We start from the raw sequence: 23,522 nt of genomic DNA on the forward strand, positions 1-23,522 counted from the left end.
TGATGAGAAACACTCACACAAACACTAAAAAAACAATTGTCAACCCCACATAATTCTCTCCTAACTTTCGGAGTCAAAGAATTTAAAACACTTGTCCTCATGGTCTCTTTCCCCTTCTCCACATCCCGTTTCTCCGCGATCTGGTATCTGCAGCCTCCCCAGGAGTAAAACTGCCTCCACCACCAAGAACCGACATGTTGCCAAATCCGGTGGACACATTTTTCATCCTGGTTTTACTTGCTCTCCTGACTCTAAATGCTAAAAGTGTCTGAATGTCCGTTGAATGCGTTTATGATTCTCCTATAAGCAGGGAGGGGGGCAGAAGTGATTTTTGTTTTAAAAACACAGGAAGGACGGTAAAAGTAGATACTGTTTCAGTTTTCGCAAGGTGATCAGTTTAAGGGGAGACTAAAGACAAAACCTTTTAGAGATTATAGAGATATATTTGTTCAACCACGCCCATATTCACACACACACACACACACACACACACACACACACACACACACTGATCCCTCCAATGTGTGCCAGGCACTGGGGAAATAAAATAAGGCAACAGATTTCAAGGAGGGTCACTCTGGTGGTTGCACCATCTACAGTAAGGCAGCTAATTTTGAATTTAAAAAATAAGTAATGAAACTATTGACATGTCATATTCACATAGGAAACGCCCACATTACAAATGTTCGGTTTGATGAATTTTCACAAACCGAACACATGAGTGTTAAACAACACCCGGATCAAGAAACAGAACAATTCCAGGGGCACCTAAGTGGCTCAGTCGGTTCAGGGGCTCTTTTTTTTTTTTTTTCAGGGGCTGACTCTTGATTTCGGCTCAGGTTGTGTCCTCACGGTTCGTGGGTTGGAGCCCTGCTTCAGGTCCCCTGCCTCCCTCTCTCTGCCTCTCCCTCGCTTGTGGTCTCTCAAAAATAAATGAACATTAAAAAAAAAAAATTTTTTTAAAGAAACAGAACAATTTCAGAATTCCCACTGTCTTCCTCTCTGCTCCGCGGGAAATGCCATCCTGGCTTGGAGAGGGTAGATGCATTTTGCCTGCATTGTTCTCTGTCTGGATGGAGACATACAGGAACGCACTGTCATAGTCCTTGCTTCTTTTGCCCTACACGGTATTTGCAAGATTTATGGATATTGCTGTGAGTAGCTGTACATCGTTCAATCTCACTGCTGTCAGAGTTCTCTTACAGCAATACTCTCACCTCCCCACGCGGGCCCTTCCTTCCCGTAATAATGATGGTGCCCTCTGTCTCAGGAACATTGCCCACCCCCCTTGCCTGTTTTTTTCTCCATACCTCTTATAGCCATCTAACATACTACACATTTTACTTGTTTCTTTTCTTATTTGCCCCTTGCCTAGAATGTAAGTTCCACGGCGTCAGATAAGCGTTCGACGAATCCTTTTTGAATAAATGAACCTCGGCTACTTGCGCACGGTGCCCAGCATGCTCAGGGCCTGAGGGGATGCCATGGTGCCCAGACAGAACAGATGGGGCAAGAACTGCAACAAAGTGTCATTTAGCAGGAGAGGCCAACCTGATGTGGAGCCGGCCTGGCTCTCTTACTGTGACATCTGGACCTCAACCGTGAATACCGATGTGAAAATCCTACAGAAAATTCTACAGAAATGCTTGCGAATGAATTTCAAAAGTTTATTAGAATCAAAGAAGAAAAAAGGTCCAGAAATACCTGTCAACTGGGAATATCCCTTGGGGTATTGGGAAATCGGACGTGAACTTCCTGGTTTTACATCCTTTTGTAGTTTGGGGATTCTTAATAATAAGATCCTTTGATTTAATTGCTAAAAATTAAAGAATCGCGTAAAAAAAAAATGAAGAACAGGGGTGCCTCAGTCGGTTAAGCATCCGACTTCAGCTCAGGTCATGATCTCACGGTTCGTGAGTTCGAGCCCTGCGTTGGGCTCTGTGCTGGCAGCTCAGAGCCTGGAGCCTGCCTCGGATTCTGTGTCTCCCTCTCTCTTTCTCTGTCCTTCCCCGCCCCCCCCCCCCCACTCTCTGTCTTTCAAAAAAAAAAATGAATAAACATTTAAAAATGAAAAAAATTAAAGAATAACATGCCACAGCTAAGAGTAATTTATCCTTGTATTGTAAAAGCTGTTTAATATTTACAAATGGTGTTAAAGTTATCACAAAGCCCTACAAGATTTTGTAAAAATTACAAATTTAGTATTATAATAATAGAAGAATGTCCCACTTATAGTAGGCACCCAGATATTTCTTGAATGAATGAAAATATATTAAGATGTTATATCATGCCAAGAGGTCAAATAAGAAAAAAAAAAAGACATCATTTCACTAATAAATGCCGAAGAAACATTTAAAAAGAACTCAGCATCCTTTCCTGATGAAAACCCTTGGCATGCGTTAAAGAAAAAGGTTTCCATCATACGCCTCTCTGCAAACCACTGCAATCTGGCTTTTGCTGGCACCACGCCACGGAAACTGCTTTTCCCCAAGGCGGTCAGTGCCCTACATATTGCCAAATCCAATGTACTTGGATGGGGACCAATAAATATGTAATGAATTAAAGAAGAAATGATAAAAGACTCTCAGATCCACAGTCAACATCACACTTAAAACACCAGGGTTGTCTCTTCAAAGTCGGAAACTAAACCAGGATGTAAGCTACCACTATCAGTTGACATTTTTCTGGAAAGCTCAAGTAAAAACAAGCAAAAAAAACAAAAAACAAAAAAAAAAAACCCACCATGGAGATGGAGATGAAACAAAGTGCCGCTATTGAAAATAAGGAAATAATACTTATCTTTCTTTGCATGAAAGCAAGGAGAATCATCCAAAAATGATCAGAAATAATTAAGAGAGTTCTAGAAGTTTACAAAGTAAGTACACAAAGAGCAATGGTTTCCCCTGAATGTCAGCAAAGGGAATATCTCTGAGATGATTAGTGGTGAGACAATTGAGAAAGTAAGACATAAAGAAGGCACAGAATCCTACAAACAAGAACAACCTAGGTAAGAGTTACAGAATTCCAGGGGTGCCTGGGTGGCTTAGTTGGTTAAGCGTCTGACTCTTGATTTCAGCTCAGGTCATGATCTCGTAGTTCGTAAGTTCAAGCCCTGCGTTGGGCTCTCTGCTGACAGCTCAGAGCCTGGAGTCTGCTTTAGATTCTGTGTCTCCCTCTCTCTCTGCCCTCCACTGCTTGCGCGCTCTCTCTCAAAAATAGATAAACATTAACAAAAAAGTTACAGAATCCCAGCTTTACAAATGTAAAAAGAGAGTTGTATGGAGGATAGGATTTTTAAAAAATTGGCTAAATGTGAGGGGCCCCTGGGTGGCTCAGTCGGTTGAGCGTCCAACTTCGGCTCAGGTCACGATCTCACAGCTCATGGGTTCCAGCCCCACGTCAGGCTCTGTGCTGACAGCTCAGAGCCTGGAGCCTGCTTCAGATTCTGTGCTTCCCTCTCTCTCTGCCCCTCACCCACTCACATTCTGTCTCTGTCTCTCTCAAAAATAAATAAACATTAAAAAAATGTTTTTAATTGGCTAAATGTGAAAACTAAATGATGCTTAGGTTGTGAATTTTCTGTTAAATTCTAAGTGAGGGGGCAGCTGGGTAGCCCAGTCAGTAAAGCATTGGACTCTTGATTTCGGCTCAATTCATGATGTCACAGTACATGAGATCAAGCCTCGTGTCTGGCTCTGTGCTGAAAGTGTGGAGGCTCCTTGGGATTCTCTCTCTCTCCTTCTCTCTCTGCCTCTCCCTGGCTTGTGCTTTCTCTCTCTCTCAAAATAAATAAACTTAAAAAAAAATCTAAGTGAGAGATGGGCTTGATATCTAGCATCAGGTACAGCTTAACTATGAGACAAGGTCAAGATCATTAAAGCGGGGGCTAAAACCATCCTCCAGTTTCCTCACTGCAGTCCCTAATCTCCAGCTGAAGTTCCAGAATTTGTAACCAGCTGACCTGAGATGGTAGTTGTGCTTCTCTTGGCAGAGAAGTAACTTGACAAATGTGGCAAAGTGTGTGAACAGGTATATAGACGATGGACAAATAAATTAAACCTGTGGTGTCAATACTTCTGTTAGGTTCAGCAGTGTTTATTTTATTTAACTTTTTTTTTTTTTTTTGAGAGAGAGAGACAGCATGAGCAGGGGAGGGATGGAGAAGGGGGGACAGAGAATCCAAAGTGGGTTCTGTGCTTACAGGCTGACAGCGCAGAGCCTGATGTGGGGCTCGAACTCACAAACCACGAGATTACCTGAGCTGAAGTTGGACGCTCAACCGCCTGAGCCACCCAGGAGCCCCAGGTTCAGCAGTGTTTATAGTCCTTGTGATTATCCGTGGATTCTACATAGCACGTAAGGTGCGTAACACCTTGAGAGAATTTTACATATTTAACGTGCACTGATTTTGAAATGTATTGATTGAATTATTACGCTATTCTAGGTACTGGGCATATAGTGATCAAACGACAGATGATGTCCCTGCCTTAATAGAGTATAAGCTCTAATCACAGAAGAGCACAGAAAACAAACAAACAAAACCTTCAATGATGTGATTTTTAAAAAGTAATTGACGCTGGGAACAAAAGAAACCTGGTTAAGGGGCAGACATGAAAGGGGTATACTTCAGATCTGAGACTGCTCTGAGGAGGCATTTGAGCTGAGATCAAAAACGTATGAAGGAGCAAATCAGGCAGATTCAAAGCAGTCCATGCTAGGAAACAGAGAGGCAGAAATGAGCCTGGTATGTTCCAGAGTCTGCAAGGCAACCACTATGGCTGGAACCGAGCAAGTGATGGGGACTGGAGGTGGAAAGCAAAGCGGGTGCCGGGTCTGACAACCTCGGGGATGGATCTGGATTTGGTTTGTAATGTGAAGGGAAGCCATTGGAAGGTTTCCAGCATGGGTGTAGTGTGATGTGTCTTATGCTTTAAAAGCCCACGGTGGGGGGGGGGGGGGGGGTAGGGCTGCGGCAAGGAGGGGGTACAAGCGGAAGCAAGCGGGCCAGTTGAGAGGCCCCCATTAAGGAGTCCAGGTGGAAGATGATATTGCCTTGGAAGAGAATGGTGCAGTGTTAATGGAGAGAAGTGGGTATTTGGGAGATCTGCTTTGAAAGTGGGGCCAAAGAACCGAACTACGGATCGACTGGGTGTGGGATGTGCGGCAATGGGAAATTAAGGAATTTCTAGGGTTTGGAACAGCACAGCAGGGTAGATGGTGGGAAGATACTGGGACATGTATGTGGAGGGGACATCAAGAATTCTAGCTTGGACCCGTAAAATGTGTGGTGCCTCTTCGCTACCCAAGCAGAGATGGTGAGTAGGCAGATGGATGTGGGAAACTACAAGTGTGTAGTTTGTAGACGGGATTCACAAAGACCTAGGACACCAGAAGGAAAGGATTTAAGTGGAGCAGCGCTGAGGTCTGAGGCCCGAACCCCGGGGCATTCCACTATTTAGGGCAAGTGGGGAGAGCAAGAGGAACAAAGAAAAGATCTGAGAGGGAGCAGGGGTGTCTCCCTGCTCAAAAAAAAAGTGATTAATTTCGTGAAATTCTCCTGATGTGTTGAGAAACATGAGGGCAGAGACTGGGCCACTGGATTGGCAAACAAGGTCATCAGTGGCTGTCGCTTGGAAAAATTTGACTGGAGTAGGGTCAAAAGTACCACTGAAGATCTACACAACATATGTCCAAGTATTTAAGCACTATCAATCGAGCAAACTGCTAAGTAAAATATGATCTTCCTACCTTGACACATAGATAGTCATCATATATTGGAAGGCGAGGTTCAAATTTAGAATCTCTGATTCCTTGAGCTTCTCCCCGAAACGAATTGATGGAGAGAGAAGCGGTCCCCCGGCCTTCTCCCCCTTTTTCTTCCCTGCCTCCAGGCTGAACATCCAAGCTTCACCTGCACGTGCTTCTCCAACCCTGCACCCCAGCAAACAGCCATCTCTCAGGTGTGGAGGTGTGTACCCCACATCCCTTGGAACTGGGGAACAGCACCTCAGGGACCCCGAGAACTGGTTCAGGGGACATCAACGGGGAATTCTGGGGTTCTAGGTGCCTTGGATGAGGTCTGGGAGAGGTATGGCAGAGGGTGGCCCAAGTGGGGACCTCGAAAGCATGGAGCTTGGGCAGTGAAGACAGAATGGGAAAATGTGAGGTAAGGCGGTGGAGAAAGCAAGTGTAGACAGAGCTCTGAAAGAACTTTTCCTATGATGGAGTAAGAGCTGAAAGGAGAGGGGAAGCCAAAGAAAATGGTCTTAGTTGCATTTTTTAAACAAAATTTTAAATGTTTATTTTTAAGAGAGAGTGAGAGAGAGAGAGAGAGAGAGAGAGAGAACACGCTCAAGTGGGGGAGGGGCAGAGGGGGAAGGAGACACAGAATTCAAAGCAGGCTCCAGGCTCTGAGCTGTCAGCACAGAGCCTGACGTGGGGCTCAAACCCATGAACCCTGAGACCACAACCTGAGCCAGAGTCGGACGTCCAGCCAAGTGAGCCACCCAGGCACCCCTGGGGAAATGTAATATTAGAGGGGCAGTGCTGGAGGCTTACTGGAGAATTGTGGACATAAATTTCAAGCAAACCCGGTAAACATACTTGTGCATGGTTCTTCTCTCGCTGCTTTCCGTTGCCAGGTGAAGTGTCTTAAAATTTGGGGTAAGAGAATTTGATTGATATAAGATTTGTGACTTTAATTAAAAATACTTAAGAGAATTTGATTGATTTAGAATTGCAATGGAATGTGTAGAAACCTCTGGATTAGTAAATAATTTCAGACTTAATAGATTTGTAAATAGTGTTCAGTGCTTAGCAATTCTGTTTGTTACATTTATAATCCTGCTTTGTCAGACATTTGAAGAACTGAAGAGAATCAAATTTGTAATTGTGGTTAAAAATGCCAATGATGAGGGAATGTTATTAATCAACTTTGTAAATGATGTTAAATATTTAGGAGAATTTACTATGTCAAATTTACAAGCTAATTTAGCATTGATCTAAGAACAAATAAAAATCTGTCAGTGGTTAACTTTACATAAGAGATAGCTAGACTTATAAACACAATAACATGATCTGTAGGTTGTGTGTTAAAGACTTAGGGAAAACTAGGTTTTTAAATCTGTAACTTTAACAAATCGAGCATTCGTTAAAACACAGATAACTGTAAGTATACTCTTGTTTGCAGTAAGGTCCAAATTTAGATGCAAAAAATATCGCTTTCCCTGTGAGATGCCATCTTATGCCAGTCTCCCTATTTCCTCAGCACAGGTATCCACAGCCCATGTTCTGAAATTCCACTAAAATGATAGAAAAACACAGTCCCTCATTATCTGTGGTTTTTCTCTCTACTGTTTTAGCTAACCCCGGGGTCAACCACAGCCCAGAATCAGATGACCCTCCTTCCAACTTATCATCAGAAGGTCAGTAATAGCCTAATGTTACATCACATGCCTACATTATACACCTCGCATCATCTCATCATGTGGGCATTTTATCATCTCCCATCATCTCAAGAAGGGTAGATACTGGACAATGAGATATTTTAAGAGAGACCACATTTGCATAACTTTTATTACAGTATATCGTTATAATTGTTCTATTATTTGTTATTCTTTTTTTAAATTTTTTTATTCAAAAAAAATTTTTAATGTTTATTTATTTTTGAGAGAGAGAGAGCACGGGAGGGGCAGAGAGAGGGACAGAGGATCAAAGAGGGCTCTGTGCTAACAGCAGAGAGCCTGATATGGGGCTTGAACTCACGAACTGGGAGATCATGACCTGAGCTGAAGTTGGATGCTTAACCAACTGAGTCACCCAGGTGCCCATTTTTGTTATAATTCTTAAACTCACTGTGCCTTATTTATTTAAAAAAAATTTTGGGGGGGGTGGGGGCAGAGGGACAGGGCAAGAGAGAATCCTGAGCAGGCTCCCTGCCCAGAGCAGAGCCTGACGTGGGGCTCAATCTCACAACTGTAAGGTCATCACCTGAACTGAAATCAAGACTTGAACACTTAACCGATCGAGCCCCCCAAGCACCCTTCCCTGGGCCTAATTTATAAGTTAAACTGTACAATAGGTAAGTATATGTAGGAAAAATCATAGTATATACAGGGTTTTGTACTATCCAGGGTTTCAGGCATTCACTGGGGGTGTCGGAACATACACGCGGTGGTTAAGGTGGGGCTACTGTATATATCTTCTATTTATATACACATGCAAATTTTGCATATAGATCCATAATTGCCAAAAAAGAAGAAAGAATCCTATCAGTAAATCAGAAATGGTGACGAATTCTTGTAAGACAGACTACATAAGGGTTCGAATCAATGGCAAAATCAGGGTAGAGAAACTTGACACTGAACACTCAGGAGGGAAGGCACTTCTTCCCAAGGGAGCCTGGGGGAAATCCAAGATTAGAGGAAACAAACAAGAAGAATGAAAGAGGTCCCCCAGGGTAGTCCTTGAGGTAATTAAATACAGGGCTACATTTGGTCTGGCTGGATCAGACATCCCCTTCTGGCTGGCAGCTCCAGAAGGATAAAGTTTCCGGGATAAAGACCTCAAGACTATTTTTTTTTTAACAAGAGAATAAATACTTCTCCCTGGGAAGGCTCTGAATTTGAAGGTTGACCTGATTGGGGAAGCACAGCCCTTCTTAACGAGGCCTCCACAACAACAGGGGCCAAGGTTGGGGAGGAAGAGGAAAGGTTGTTCCCAAAGACTCCCCCCGACAGCCATGTGGGTAGCTCTCCAGGGTAGGACACTTCAGAGTAACCACAGAGGCTGCAGAATAAGATGAACAGTGTCCAAGATAATATTGAGTTACCACAAAGGATAGAATATAAGCAACCTGGTCTAGCAGTAGGTGTACCCCCTGTCTCTTAGAATCTCCAAAATTAGCTCCTGAAGTAAGAACAGGGATTCTCATTTGGACTCCAGCTTCCAACATGGCAAAGTCTAGAGAAAATAAATGGTGGATTTAAGAAACATGGTATCCAAAAAAACCAAAAAACCAAAACCATTAAAATTTGTGGATATATCTGAATAAATAAATGAGTAGAACTTCATAAGATCTCAGCATTGGAGTCAAGATGAAAAGGTTTGAAGGTATGTTATGGCTTGAATTGTTCCAGGAGAGGCCCAGGTGCAGTGTAAGTTTAGATATTGCCAGGAAGATATCTATTTAAGGAGATTTAAGGTAAATTGGGATGGGTCATCCAGGAGGCTCCTGGGGTATTGGTAATATTCCATTTCTCAATGTAAAAATCTTAAGTTTTGTTTGCTTTATGTTCTTTTTTCCAGTGTGTATTATATTTCTCCACTTGTGGCATTTTATAATAAAACATTTAAAAAACAAACAAAAAGCAAGAATGACCACTAGATTTTTAGTTTTCAAACCCAGCTGAGCATTAAATAAGGACTTGGTGGTGGGGGGCAGAGAGGAGGAGTTAAAAGATACTGATGCCTAGAACACACCCCAGGCCAAATAAATTAGAATCTCTGGGATGGAGTCAGACATATGTATCTGAGAACTTCTGCACTAGAAGAATAGAAATAAAAATAAACACACTCAACAGGAGGAAACATTAATCACAACCATTGTTAATGGGTTAAATTCCCCAATTAAAAGGCAGAACCTAGACAAGATCACCAACGTCCACATTTTCTTCATTTCTCAGGTGTCCTATCAGTATTGGCTTGGTTCTCAAATTCCTTGTGGTCATAAGATTGCTGTAGAAATACTGTCCCTATATTCTTTCACATTTGGATTCAGAGGGAAAACTCTTGAGTTTGTGCTGGAAATCTCAAAAGTGTCGTGGCATTTTTCTCTCCCTCTTTTTTTTTCCCCCTAAAGTGATCACGTGCCAATCACTTACCCTTGAGCAGGTCACTATGACCAGGAGACTTTGACTGACCATCTACTGCACAGGTATGGGGTGGAGTCAATACCACTGGAACTACGTGGGATGAGAGTATGGGGGAAAAGGTGGAACCACAAGCAAAACCCAAAAGCTGTTAGAGTGAATGGAAGCTGGGCATTCAAAATGGAAACAAAAAACAAAAAACTTTTCCATAATGGAAATACAGAGTTAAAACGTTAGAAAACAAATATAAACTAAACCAAAGTGGATAGGTTCAAAGTAGGAGGTTAAGAGCTGGAAACTGGTTGAAAAAAATATCATGTCCTAATGAAAGAGTTGCCTGTGGCCTTGGCTGTGGCTGGAGAAAGAGCACTGGACAAGCTGAGTCAATATCCATGGCAACTAGTCCATCCTACATCCCCAAATATGTATCTGCAGTTCAGATTTCTCTCTCCACATTTATATACACACTCTGGACAATTATTCTACATATCTGAAAGGCAGCTCAAATTCATCATGTGCAAAACTTAATTATCAAAAGACCACAAACCTGCTTCTCCTCTTGAATTCCATCTCTTTAAAAAAAAAAAAAAAAGTTTAATGTTTATTTATTTTTGAGAGAGAGAGAGAGAATGTGAGAAGGGGAGGGGCAGAGAGAGAGGGAGACACAGAATTCGAAGCAGGCTCCAGGCTCTGAGCTGTCAGCACAGAGCCCATGACATGGGGCTCAAACCCAAGAACCACGAGATCATGACCTGAGTGGAAGTCTGATGCTTAACCAACTGAGCCACCCAGGCGCCCCCTTCTGTCTTTTTTTAAATTTTATTTTTTTAATCCAAAAATTTTTTTTTTATTTTAGAGAGAGCACGCACATGCGTTTGTAAGTGGGGGAGGGGCAGAGGGAGAGAGACAATCTTTTTTTTTAATTGTTTGTTTATTTATGAGAGAAGTGAGGGAGGGAGGGGCAGAGAGAAAGGGAGAGAGAGAATCCCAAGCAGGCTCCATGCTGTGAAAAAGAGAGCCCGACCCAGGGTTTGATCTCACAAACCGTGAGATTATGACGTGAGCTGAAATCAAGAGTTGGACACTCAACTGACTGAGCCACCCAGGTGCCCCCAACTTTTCTTTATTAATAACCCTGTCCTCTGAACCGGGGACCTGGGATCATCTTTTATTTTATTTTATTTTATTTTTTAATTTTTTTTCAACGTTTATTTATTTTTGAGACAGAGAGAGACAGAGCATGAACAGGGGAGGGGCGGACAGAGAGGGAGACACAGAAGCTGAAACAGGCTGCAGGCTCTGAGCGGTCAGCACAGAGCCCAATGCGGGGCTCAAACTCACGGGCCGTGAGATCATGACCTGAGCCGAAGTCGGACACCCAACCAACCAAGCCACCCAGGCGCCCCCTGGGATCATCTTTTAATTCCTACCTCTCTCACCTCTGTGTTAATCTTTCTCTAAGTATGTCCATTCCATGTCCATACCACATCTCAGGTCCACTCCTGAGTCTTCACCAGTGCTTAACACAACTGCATTTTAACCATTTGGCTAATTTGTTTGAATACATATCTCTTCCACGAGGCTGGATCCATGACAAGAGGCCCCATCTCAGTTTTACGTTTCTGTGTCCCCAAATCTGAACTTTGTTACTGGTACTCCTTAGGTACTCAGATATTTGTGGAAAGATTAGACTAAGTTAAAGTCTGCCAGCATCAAGGTTTATGCACCACCTTCCAAACCTAGCACTGTATTACTTGGGTAATCTTCTGAAAATGCAAATTTGCCTCTATTTTACCCTCTGTTTAAAATCTTTGCATCTTTCAATGCCCTAACCTACCCCCCATCACCTAAAGCAAAGTAGTGTCTCTTAAATTTTCAGTATCTAATAACAACTTACTGGCTGTCTGGAGCATTTGCAAACTTCCCCTTTTAAGTAAATATCCATCAGTTTTTTAAATAATAAAATTAAGATATAATAACTTAAAATTAATAATATTCAAGTATCCCTTGCTGTCCAATTGTATTTATCTCCTAAGTCTGAGTTTAGAAAACAAGTTCAGGGGGCGCCTGGGTGGCGCAGTCGGTTAAGCGTCCGACTTCAGCCAGGTCACGATCTCGCGGTCCGTGAGTTTGAGCCCCGCGTCAGGCTCTGGGCTGATGGCTCGGAGCCTGGAGCCTGTATCCAATTCTGTGTCTTCCTCTCTCTCTGCCCCTCCCCCGTTCATGCTCTGTCTCTCTCTGTCCCAAAATAAATAAAAAACGTTGAAAAAAAAAATTAAAAAAAAAAATAGAAAACAAGTTCACATAGCAAAGGATCCAGGAGGATTTGCACATACTTGGTACCTGAATTTTGGATAACAAGTAGCAAGAGTTTGGATAGAGCTACTGCTAGAAGTCTTTGAATATACTCAGATCCTGAACTGAGGAAGAAAGAGTTAAAAATTGCAAAAGCAGAGTGGTGAGAAATATCAGATCAGTAAAAGGGAGACTGTTGTTTGTAGTCGATTTAAAGTATATAATTAAAATAAATATATATCTGGATTAATCACAGATGCAACTTATTTTTGTTGCAATGAATGAGAAAGCACTAAGAATTATGGGCTACTGGTTAAAGCAGAAAATGTTTAGTGGCCCTGAGAGATGGGATTTTATGAAGTCGGATGGGACATATACTTAGAAACAGCGGTGACGTTTCTCATTAAAGACCACTTTCATGACCCGCTAAGTCTAAGAACGGATCCCCTTCAAAGGTTGGATGGCTTCACTGGGGTGATAGTTGCAAATGAACTGCTTTTTGTTTTTTGTTTGGGTTCAGCTCTTGCAAAGAATCCCTCTGTGATTCCTAGCATTGTGTATGGTTATTAAATAATATGTCATTGATTTCTTTCTCCAGAAAATGAAGAAAATCAAGTGCTGTCAATGCCTGCCTGCGAAGCCTCCTGCCTCAAAGTTCAATTTCCTGATACCTTATCCTCAGCACTGAATATCCTCAGCACATTATATCCTATTATGTTGGGCCTGAAAGGAGAAGTTCAAGCTTTTCAAGCTCCTGACCACAGTGTGTTGACATATCACTTGAAATCAGAGATAACATTTCTTCACAATGCTGATAACGACAACAAGGACCAGATTTATGATTTCTGGTCTTTCATGGGATCATCAGTGTTACAGAGAAATCTTATCTCCTCCTTCATTTTGACTATTCACATGAGTACCTTCCCCGGGGACAGCCAGCATGCTTCAGTGTGGAAAAGTAGTTTTGGTACTTGCCACCCATATCTGCACAAAAAACACAGGAAAGACATATGCTCAGTGACTGAGATTTGATGGTGCTAACAATTTTCATGACATCTTCAACCCTTAATTGAGATCAGGATGCATAACTGTTCTTAGTAAGTAAAGCGGTGGGCCATTTAGCACTTGGATACAACCATTTTTTTTTTTCAACATTTATTTATTTTTGGGACAGAGAGAGACAGAGCATGAACGGGGGAGGGGCAGAGAGAGAGGGAGACACAGAATCGGAAACAGGCTCCAGGCTCTGAGCCATCAGCCCAGAGCCCGACGCGGGGCTCGAACTCACAGACTGCGAGATCGTGACCTGGCTGAAGTCGGACGCTTAACCGACTGCGCCACCCAGGCGCCCCGGATACAACCATTTTTGAGTAGTCAAGTGAGGTTGATGGTCAAAATGGCACAGTTCCATGCCCTTCCTCCTCCTATCATATTGTAGTATCCTCTCTCCTCATCTGTGAGATGGCCATGTGACTCTGCTGCAGCCCCGTGGGATGTCAGTGATTGTGACAAGGCAGAGACTTGATGAGTGCTTGCATATTTGGGCTGGCTTGTTCTTGCTCCTCTGCCTTTGCCATAAGAACACGCCTGGGCTAGCCTGCTGAAGGATGGGACGCATGGTGTAGAGCTACCCCAGTTGTCCCAGATAAGTCTATCCCAGACTAGCCAAGCTGATACCTGGACATATGAAAAAACCCAGCCAGCAGCAACAGAACTGCCCACATGACCCACAGTCCAGGCTGGTTTCAGGGTCATGTGACGCTTGTAGTCACAAAGGGGCTCTGTGTTAAGAAGGTCCTATGCTTGGTTTAATGTTCTGCTGTCACTGTCTTTAAATTCTTAGTAATTTTTCATTAAGGGGCCCTGCATTTTTATTTTGCACTGAGCTCCACAAATTATGTAGCTGACCCTGCCCACATCTTATCAATGACACTGGGGTGAGCCTAGCTGAGATGGGAGAACCACCTGTTGGCCTACAGACTCGTGAGATCAATAAATTCTCAGTGTTTTAAGTGACTGTGAGATTGTGTTGCATTACTGTAGTGACAGATACTGATACAGCAAACCTTTCTTAGGCGGACACATGGCTGGTCCTCCATGATGAGCATTACCTCAGAGATGCTTCTAATCTGCACCGTGTCTCACAAAAATATTAAGTTAACTGATTAAGAGAAGTCAAAAATACCAAGTGTGTCTTTCTCTTTTATATATGTACCACCGGGATACAAAGAGCTGGTTCAGACCTTCCCTACTAGTGTTTCAGACTCAGCTGTAAAACAAAATATCACCATGATAATAATAGTTCCACCATATTTGTATGCCATTTGTGTTCTGCAGCATACAACCCTGTCATTAGGTTTGCTTATGGCTACCTTTGCTTTTCTCCTAGCATTTGTGCTGAATTCGAGGCTGGCTTACTTATTTATTTTGAGAGAGAGAGAGAGAGAGAGCAGCAGAAGGGCAGAGAGAGAGAATCCCAAGCAGGCTCTGCACTGTCAGCACAGAGCCCAACTTGGGGCTCAATCCCCGAACTGTGAGATTGTGACCTCAGCCAAAATCAAGAGTCAAATGTGTAACCGACTGAGCCACCCAGGAGTCCCAAGGCTGGTTTTATAAGAATGCTGACCACAGCAGTGCTTGTATCTGTTGTTGCTGTTGTTTAGCCTCTTTACATTTAGAAATAAAATTAATCTCATATCACAAAACATTTTGTACTTAGTCCAGGAAAATCTACTGGTGAACCAGCTATGTTATTCTACTTTGGAAATGACATAAAATCTCCGAAGGCGTCATGAAGCTCTCGGACAGAGTTTTCTAATAGAGTGTACATTAGAGAGAAGAGGGGGATAAATCCCTTCCTCAAAAAAATCCAGTTTTTAGATATTCATAGCCACACTTCCCATTCACACGTTGCCTTTCAGCATCTTGGATGAAATCATCACATTCACAGATGTTCTTGTCCCAACAGATCCTGAAGTCCTGTTCCCTAATTATGCTTCCGACTTGCCGTGTTTGTATTACTATTTTTGTCTTTGCTTTTACACTTCAACGAACCACTTTATAGTCATTAATCTATTTTTGTTCATCAGAACCATAACAAAACATAAGAGTAACAACAAAAAATGCAAATTTTACACCCATAAACAATAACATGCACATGATATAGCTAAAATAAACTATGTATCCTACTGACTGAATTTCAACTACACCTTGTTAAGAGTCTGACCATTTTGAGCCATCTGCATCCTTGGACCATTATTAGGAGAATAATGGTACTTGATAATTTTTCTTCCTTTTCAAATGTATACGATTCTTTTTTTTTTTTTTTAATTTTTTTTTCAACGTTTATTTATTTTTGGGACAGAGAGAGACAGAGCATGAACGGAGGAGGGGCAGAGAGAGAGGGAGACACAGAATCGGAAACAGGCTCCAGGCTCTGAGCCATCAGCCCAGAGCCTGACGCGGGGCTCGAACTCACAGACCGCGAGATCGTGACCCGGCTGAAGTCGGACGCTTAACCGACTGCGCCACCCAGGCGCCCCTCAAATGTATACGATTCTTAAGCACCTATTTTCCCATTGCCTATGTCACAGAAGCTGTCTAACAACTTGAAGACCATTTGTTTTACAGACAAACGGATCCCATTTTAGGAATACTGACCCGAAAGATAAAGCCTGAATTCTTTGATGTGGTATATAAGCCATCCCATAATCTTACAGTTGTCATGAGTGTGTGTGTGTGTAAGTTGTTATTGGTATAACAATGGCAATATCCCCGGACCTTAAATGAGATCACGTGATCAGCGCCAATCTGAGCATTTCAAATGGATTCTTATTTTAAATTCACAGTAGCACTTGGAGGTAGGTGCTAGTGTTGTTATTACACACTTACAGATAGGGAATTATGAATATTACAGAGGTACTTGCTTACGATCACAGAACTAGTAGGAGGCTGAGCAGAAATGTGATCCCAGGCTTGTCTAACTCCTAACGACCATGTTATCCGGTAGCCTCTCTTTGACCTCCCCTTCCTGTACTCTCTTCCGAACACACAGAGCCACAGCCATGCCACAGCCATGCCACACCCCCTTCCACTCCTCAGTGACCTTCCATCTGTGTCTGTGCATTTGGCTCCCTCTGAAACGTTCTCTTCCATCTCTCCCCTTGTCACCTTGGTGAACTCTCACTCACCTGTCAGCACCCCATTTAAGAGTCTACTTTATAAAGTCTTTTCTTCCACCCACATCCTAGGATTTTTACCTCGTCTGTAATAGCCTACAATTTTATTTCTTTCCATTATCCAGATAAAGATGCAAAAATGTCTAGAGTGACAGCTGAGTTATTAAGAATTACAATATGACAGAACATAATTTACTACATTTTATCTGATTGTTCCCTGGTCTATCATTAGTCGACTCCATTTACTGACTTATGTCTCAATGAATAGGCAATTCCTTACCTTAAAAATGTTATTCTCAGGTGGTCAGAGAACAGAATTAATTCTCATTGTGTGTCTATAATAACAACTAGTTAACTTCATGAGGCACAGAAAATACATTCTCTATTTTACCCTTTCCAATTTACTCTCAGGGAGTGAGACCCATGATGATAGATAAAGTTTCTAAAATCACTATCCCTGGTAGATGATACTGTTTTATGGATACTTAGAAAATACAGTTCTATCAAGGTGGCAAAAACACATCCTCAGGTCTGCTGGTAATTAAGAAAGCCATAAGTTAATCAGCTATATTCTTTTTGAAGAGAAAGCAGAAGGCAGTGGTTTAGAGTAATGGTCCCATACAGTCATTTGAACATTTACTTCAACAGTATACATATTGGGCCTGCACCCCCACAAATGTGTGTATTTATTTATAGTTTATGTATGTGCACATACTACCGTATGCAACGTTCAGTATATTACAGAACATTCACGAAACTAATGGAAACTAATAGAAATGAGGTAAGGAATAAATATAATTAGAAGTTCTACTGATTTTCTTCCTCATCCAACAGATCATCTTGTATTCCTACATTTGCACTACTATTGAAGATCAACAGTCTGCAAATCATTCATTGGACAAGTACTACTAGTCCACCTGGATCCAGATGCTGGCTCACCCCAGTGATCCCCAGGACCAGGGGGATCCCTGTAGACTCAGGATCCAGGTCCACCACTATCTACCCAAGCACCAGGTCTGCCTACCCAAGGACTCCAATAGCAAGCCCATCTATGGGCACCCCCAGATGGCCCACTCAGAATCTCTGGATAGGCCAACTGGTGAAAGGTTTTACCTGTTGAAGCCAGTCTCAAAAGACTGGAAGAGGTGGCTACTTCCCCAACTGTGCAGATAACAAAAACAAGACCACAAGGATCATGAATAATCAAGGAAACATGACATGACCAAAAGAAACTAATGAAATTCCAACAACTGATCTAAAGAAATGGAGATCTATGAACTGTCTGACAAAGAAATCAGAATAACACTCTTAAAGAAATTCTGTGAGCTGCAAGAAAATACAGATAAACAACTAAATGAAATTAGGAAAACAATGTGAACAAAAGGAGAAGTTCAACAAGAAGCAGAAACCATTAAAAAAAAAGCCATTAAAAAAAAACAAAAAACTGTGCCCGAGTGGCTCAGTCAATTGAGCATCTGACTCTGATTTTGGCACAGGTCATGATCTCACAGTGTGTGGGATTGTGCCCCACCTCAGGATCTGTGCTGGCAGAATGGAGCCTGCTTGGGATTCTCTCCCTCTCTTTCTGCCCCTCCCACACTCGCGCTCTCTCTCTCTCACTCTCAAAATAAATAGACATTTTAAAAAATCCACAGAAATCCTAGAGTTGAAGAATAACTAAAATGAAGACATCAATAGAAAGTTCAACAGCAAACTCAACCAAGCAGAAGAAAGAATTTGTGAGCTAGAAGGCAGATAATTTGAAATCATCCAGTCAGAAGAGCAAAAAGAAAAAAAAAGAAATGAAAGAGTAAAAAAGCCTACATGAATTATGGGATACCATTAAAAGAAACCATGCCTTAGTGGATTCCCAGAAGGAGAAGAGTGGGGAAAAGAGGTAGAAAGCTTATTTAAAGAAATAACGCCTGGAGCATCTGGCTGGCTCAGTCACTAGAGCATGCAACTCTTGATCTCAAGGTTGCGGGTTCAAGCCTCACGGTGGGTGTAGAGAATACTTAAAAAAAATAAAAATCTTTAAAAAATAATAAAGAAATAATGGCTGAGAACTTCTCATATTTGGGGGAGAGATTTGGACATCCAAAATTCATGAGGTTAATAAGTCACCCAAAATTTTAATCCAAAATGATCTTCTTTAAGACACTTTATAATAAAACTATATAAAAACAAAGAAAAAGAGAGAATTTTTAAAGGAACAAGATTTAAAAAAAATTCTCACATATATGAGAAGCCCCATAAGGCTACAGAGGATTTCTCAGCAGAAACCTTATAGGTCAGGCGAGAGTGGAATGATATATTCAAACTGTTGAAAGGAAAACAAACAAACAAACAAACAATCAACCAAGAATAATTTACCTGGAAAAGTTGTTTTGAGTAATGAAGGAGAGATAAAGATTTTTCCAAACAAACAGAAGCTGAGGGTGTTCATCATCACTAGACCTGCCTTAAAAGAAATGCTGAAAGGAATTCTTGAAGCAGAAATGAAAGGACACTAATTAGGAATGTGAAAATATATGAAAATATAAAACATACTGGCAAAGGTATAGTCAAATTCAGAATACTAATACTGTTATATAGTTGTGTGTTAATCTCTTAAGTGGAGTGTAAAGGTTTAAAGGACCAAAGTACTAAAAGTAACTATAGCTACAATGACATGTTAGTGGATACACAATATAAAAGAGATAAATGGTGACATCAAAAACATAAAATACATGAGGGGAGTAAAAGGGTAGAATTTTTGTATATGATCAAAGCTAAGTTATCATCTTAAAATAGACTCTTAATTCTAAAAGACATTTTATACAGGGGCGCCTGGGTGGCGCAGTCGGTTAAGCGTCCGGCTTCAGCCAGGTCACGATCTCGCGGTCCATGAGTTTGAGCCCCGCGTCAGGCTCTGGGCTGATGGCTCGGAGCCTGGAGCCTGTTTCCGATTCTGTGTCTCCCTCTCTCTGTGCCCCTCCCCCGTTCATGCTCTGTCTCTCTCTGTCCCAAAAATAAATAAACGTTGAAAAAAAAAAAAAAATTAAAAGACATTTTATACAATTCTCGTGATAACCATAAACAAAAACCTATAGTAGATCCACAAAAGGGAAAGAGAAGAGAATCAAAGCTTATTACTATGGGAAACCATCAACTCACAAAGAAAGACAACAAAAGAGGAAGAAAGAAACAAGGGACAAAACAACCAGAAAACAGTAAGATGGCATTAATAAATACTCACCTATCAATAATCACTTCAAATGTAAATAAATTAAATTTTCCTATCAAAAGGCATAGAATGACTGAATGGATTAAAAAATACAACTGACTATATGTTGCCTACAAGAGACTTCAGCCTTAACAACATACATAGGCTCAAAGTGAAGGGGTAGAAAAATATATTCCATGCAAACAGAAACCAAGAGAGCAGGAGCTGATACTTATATCAGCAAAATAGACTTTAAGTCAAAAATTGTGGGGGTCCTGGGGGGGCTCAGTCAGTTAAGCATCCGACTCTTGCTTGATTTCCACTCAGGTCCTGATCTGGAGCCCTGCATTGGGCTCTGTGCCGACAGTGCAGAGCCTGCTTGGGATTCTCTCTCTCTCCCTCTCTCCGCCTCTCCCATGCTTGCTCTCTCTTAAAATAAATAAACAAACTTAAAAAAAATTGTAACAAATGGGGCTGGGTGGCTCAGTCAGTTAAGCATTCAACTCTTGATTTTGGCTCAGGTCATGATCTCACTATTCATGAGATCCAGCCTCCACCACTATCAGCGTGGAGCCTGCTTGGGATTCTCTCTCTCTCTCTCTCTCTCTCTCTCTCTCTCTCTCTTTCTCTCTCTCTCTCTCTCTGCTCCTCCCCTGCCCACTCCTGGGCATGTGCACACACACTCTCTCTCTCAAAGTAAATAAATAAACATTAAAAAATTGTAACAATAGACGACAAGGTCATTATATAATGACAAAGGGGTTAATTCATCAAGAGAATATAACAACTATAAATATATATGCACCCACTATCAGAGCACCTAAATATATTAAGCAAATACTAATAGATCTAAAGGGAGAAATAACACTACAATAATAACAGAGGGCTTCTGAGCTCACTTTCAACAATGCATAGATTATGCAGACAGAAAATCAATAAGCAAACACTGGACTTGAATTATACCTTAGACCAAATATAGGCAGAACATTCCACCCAACAGCAGAATACATATTTTTCTGAAGCACACTCTCTAGGATAGATCATATGTTAGGTTGCAGAACAATTCTTAGCAAATGTAAGATGACTGATATATCAAATATCTTCTCTGACCACAATGATATGAAACTAAAAATCAACTACAAGAGGAAAACTGGAAAACTCACAAATGTGTGGAAATTAACATACTCTTGAACAGCCACTGGGTCAAAGAAGAAGTCAAAAGGGAAATCAAAAAATAACCTTGATACAAAGGAAAACTGAAACATAACACACCAAAACTTATGCGATGCAGCAAAGGCAGTTCTGAGAGGGAAGTTTAAAGCAATAAATGCCTTCATTAAGAAAAAAGAGAGCAGGGCACCTGAGTGGTTCAATCGGTAAGTGTCCAACTTCGGGTCAGGTCATGATCTCGTAGTTTGTAAGTGAGTTCAAGCCCCCAGTCGGGCTCTGTGCTGACAGCTCAGAGCTTGGAGCCTGTTTTAGACTCTATGTCTCCCTCTCTCTCTGCCCCTTCCCTGCTCATGCTCTCTCCCTCTCTCTCAAAAATAAATAAAACATAGAAAAGAAAAGAAACGCTTATGTTAAAAAAAAAAAAAGAAAAAAAAAAAAGAGAGAAAGCTTCCTAAAGCAAATGAACCCAGCCAGTGTCTCTTGCAAAGGACACGGTCATTTCTTGGGATAGTTTCCAGCTCTGGAAAATGAGCACACTCAAGGGTCCCCAGAATCTAACTCTTCCGTGTACACTTCTTTTATGAAGTCTCATCATGGCTATGACCTGATTCCCACAAGCTTCAATTTGTTTATATCTGATACTTCCCTGTAGGTGAAGAAAGCTTCCCCCTCCCACCCGACCCCTTTGGCAACTAATGGTATACGAGCTGCTCCTTTGTGGGATAGTAAGAAGAAAAGTTTTGTGGGCATGCTGGCCATCACCGATTTCACCAGTATCTTGCACCACTAGGGGGCGCCTAGGGAGCTCAGTTAGTTGAGCCTCTGACTTCAGCTCATGGCATGATCTCGCGGTTCGTGAGTTCAAGCCCCGCATCGGGTTCCTTGCTGTCAGCACGGAGCCCACTTCTGATCCTCCGTTCCCCCCTCTCTCTACTCCTCCTCCGCTCATACTCTTTCTTTCAAAATAAACACTAAAAAAATTTTTTTAAATATCTTACACCACTATTAACAATCAGTATTGGTATAAATCTATGAGCTGAAAGAGCACAAAATAGAAACTTGGAGGGAGGTGTACGTGCGGGACTCCTCGAATCCCTTGTCCGTATTGCTTCTAATGCCAGCTTATTTGATGCTGTCTCTTCATTAATTCAAAATAAGATCCGCAGGCTGCCAGTTATTGACTCAGAATCAGGCAACACCTTGTACATATTCACCTATAAGCACGTTCTCAAGTGTCTCAAATTGTTTGCTGATGAATTCCCCAAGCCAGAGTTCGTGTCTAACTCTCTGGAAAGAACTTCAAGTTAGCCCTTAAGCCAACGCTGCTATGGCCCACACCACCACCCCTGTCTACATGCCTCTGGGCATTTTGTACAATGCGGATTCTCAGCCCTGCCACTGGTGGATGAGAAAGAGTGTGTGGTGAACTTCTACCCCAAGTTTTATGTTATCAGTGCAGCAGCAGAACAAACTTAGAGTAACCTGGATGTGTCAGTGACCAAAGCCCTACAGTGTTGATCACATTACTTCAGATGTGTCTCCAAGTGCTACCTGCATGAGACTCCAGAGACCATCATCAACAGGCTGGTGGATGCAGAGATTCACCTCTTTGTAGTGGTGGATGGGAACGATGCAGTCAGGGAAACCGTATCACTGTCTGACATCCCTCAGGTCTCGGTGCTCACCAGCAGGGACAGAAAATCCTGAGCTGGTCGGGCAGCACCAGGGAATAAGTCATACTCACTGCCCATCCCAGCAATCACAGATGAAACCTTGAGGGAACTGTGATTATTCCCTGCTCAGGAGACCCCTCCTCTTGTACCTGGAAGTTGGGGAAGGTACGGGAAGAGGAAGGACAACGGGTTTTAAAGTGTCTCTATTCTCACAATACTCTTGAAAAGAACTTTCAGCCTAGCCCAGCCTAGTCCCTGTCCTCTTAGACATGGTCCCTTTTCTGAGCAAACTCAGGTTCTGTGCCCCTGAGAAAAACTCTGATCTCTAAAAGATGCCCAAATTTCACCCCAGCCCTCAACTCTGCCTCTGGCTCCACCCTAAGGTAACAGCGTAACAAAACTCTTCATAAAGATATTTTTTACTTATCCTGTTTCATGCTGTATGGAAGAGGCTGAATCCACTTAGTGACATATCTGTCCCTAATAGGAATAAGGAGGATGAAGGGGACGGGGGGTCTTTGGGTTCCTGTGCTATAGATACATGAAGGGAAATGGGAGTTAGGTAGAAGACGAGGACAAAGTGGTTAGCTGAGGTATTGTTTTTCATAGCAACCCTGATTAAAATGACAGAAACCTAAACAACAACAAAAAAGAAAAATCACAAATAAAAAAACATAACTTTACCCCTAAGGAACTAGAAAAAGAAGAACACACTAAGCCCAAGGTTGGCAGAAAGAAGGAAATAACAAAGATCGGAGCAGAAATAAATGAAACAGAGACCAGAAAAACAATAGGAAAGATCAACCAAGTTAACAGCTAGTTTTTTGGAAAGATCAACAAAACTGACAAACTTTCATTCAGACAAAGAAAAAGAGAGGACCCAAATAACTAAAATCAGAACTGAAAGAGGAGACGGGGGCACCTGGCTGGCTCAGTCAGTTGAGCGTCCAACTCTTGATTTTGGTTCAGGTCATGATCCCAGGGTCATGGGATCAAGCCCCATATTGGGCTCCATGCAGGGCATGCAGCCAGCTTAAGATTCTCCTTCTCTCTCTCTGTCTCTGTCTGTCTCTCTCTCCCCCTGCCCCTCTCCCCAACTTGTGCTCGCACTCTCTCTCCAAAAAATAAAAAG

General features: G+C 42.0%; 1 protein-coding gene and 1 pseudogene across 1 annotated transcript in view; one reads left to right on the top strand and one right to left on the bottom strand.

Moving 5' to 3' along the window:
- Positions 1–23,522, bottom strand: part of TNRC6A (trinucleotide repeat containing adaptor 6A) — a 201,274-nt gene that overhangs the window by 167,253 nt on the left and 10,499 nt on the right. The gene's annotated exons all lie outside the window — the stretch shown is intronic.
- LOC112853116 (5'-AMP-activated protein kinase subunit gamma-1 pseudogene) lies at positions 21,727–22,424 on the top strand (annotated as a pseudogene).

The sequence above is a fragment of the Puma concolor genome, chromosome E3 (assembly GCF_028749965.1).
Source record: "Puma concolor isolate L17-30 chromosome E3, mPumCon1.1.hap2, whole genome shotgun sequence".
Classification (NCBI taxonomy): Eukaryota; Metazoa; Chordata; class Mammalia; order Carnivora; family Felidae; genus Puma; species Puma concolor.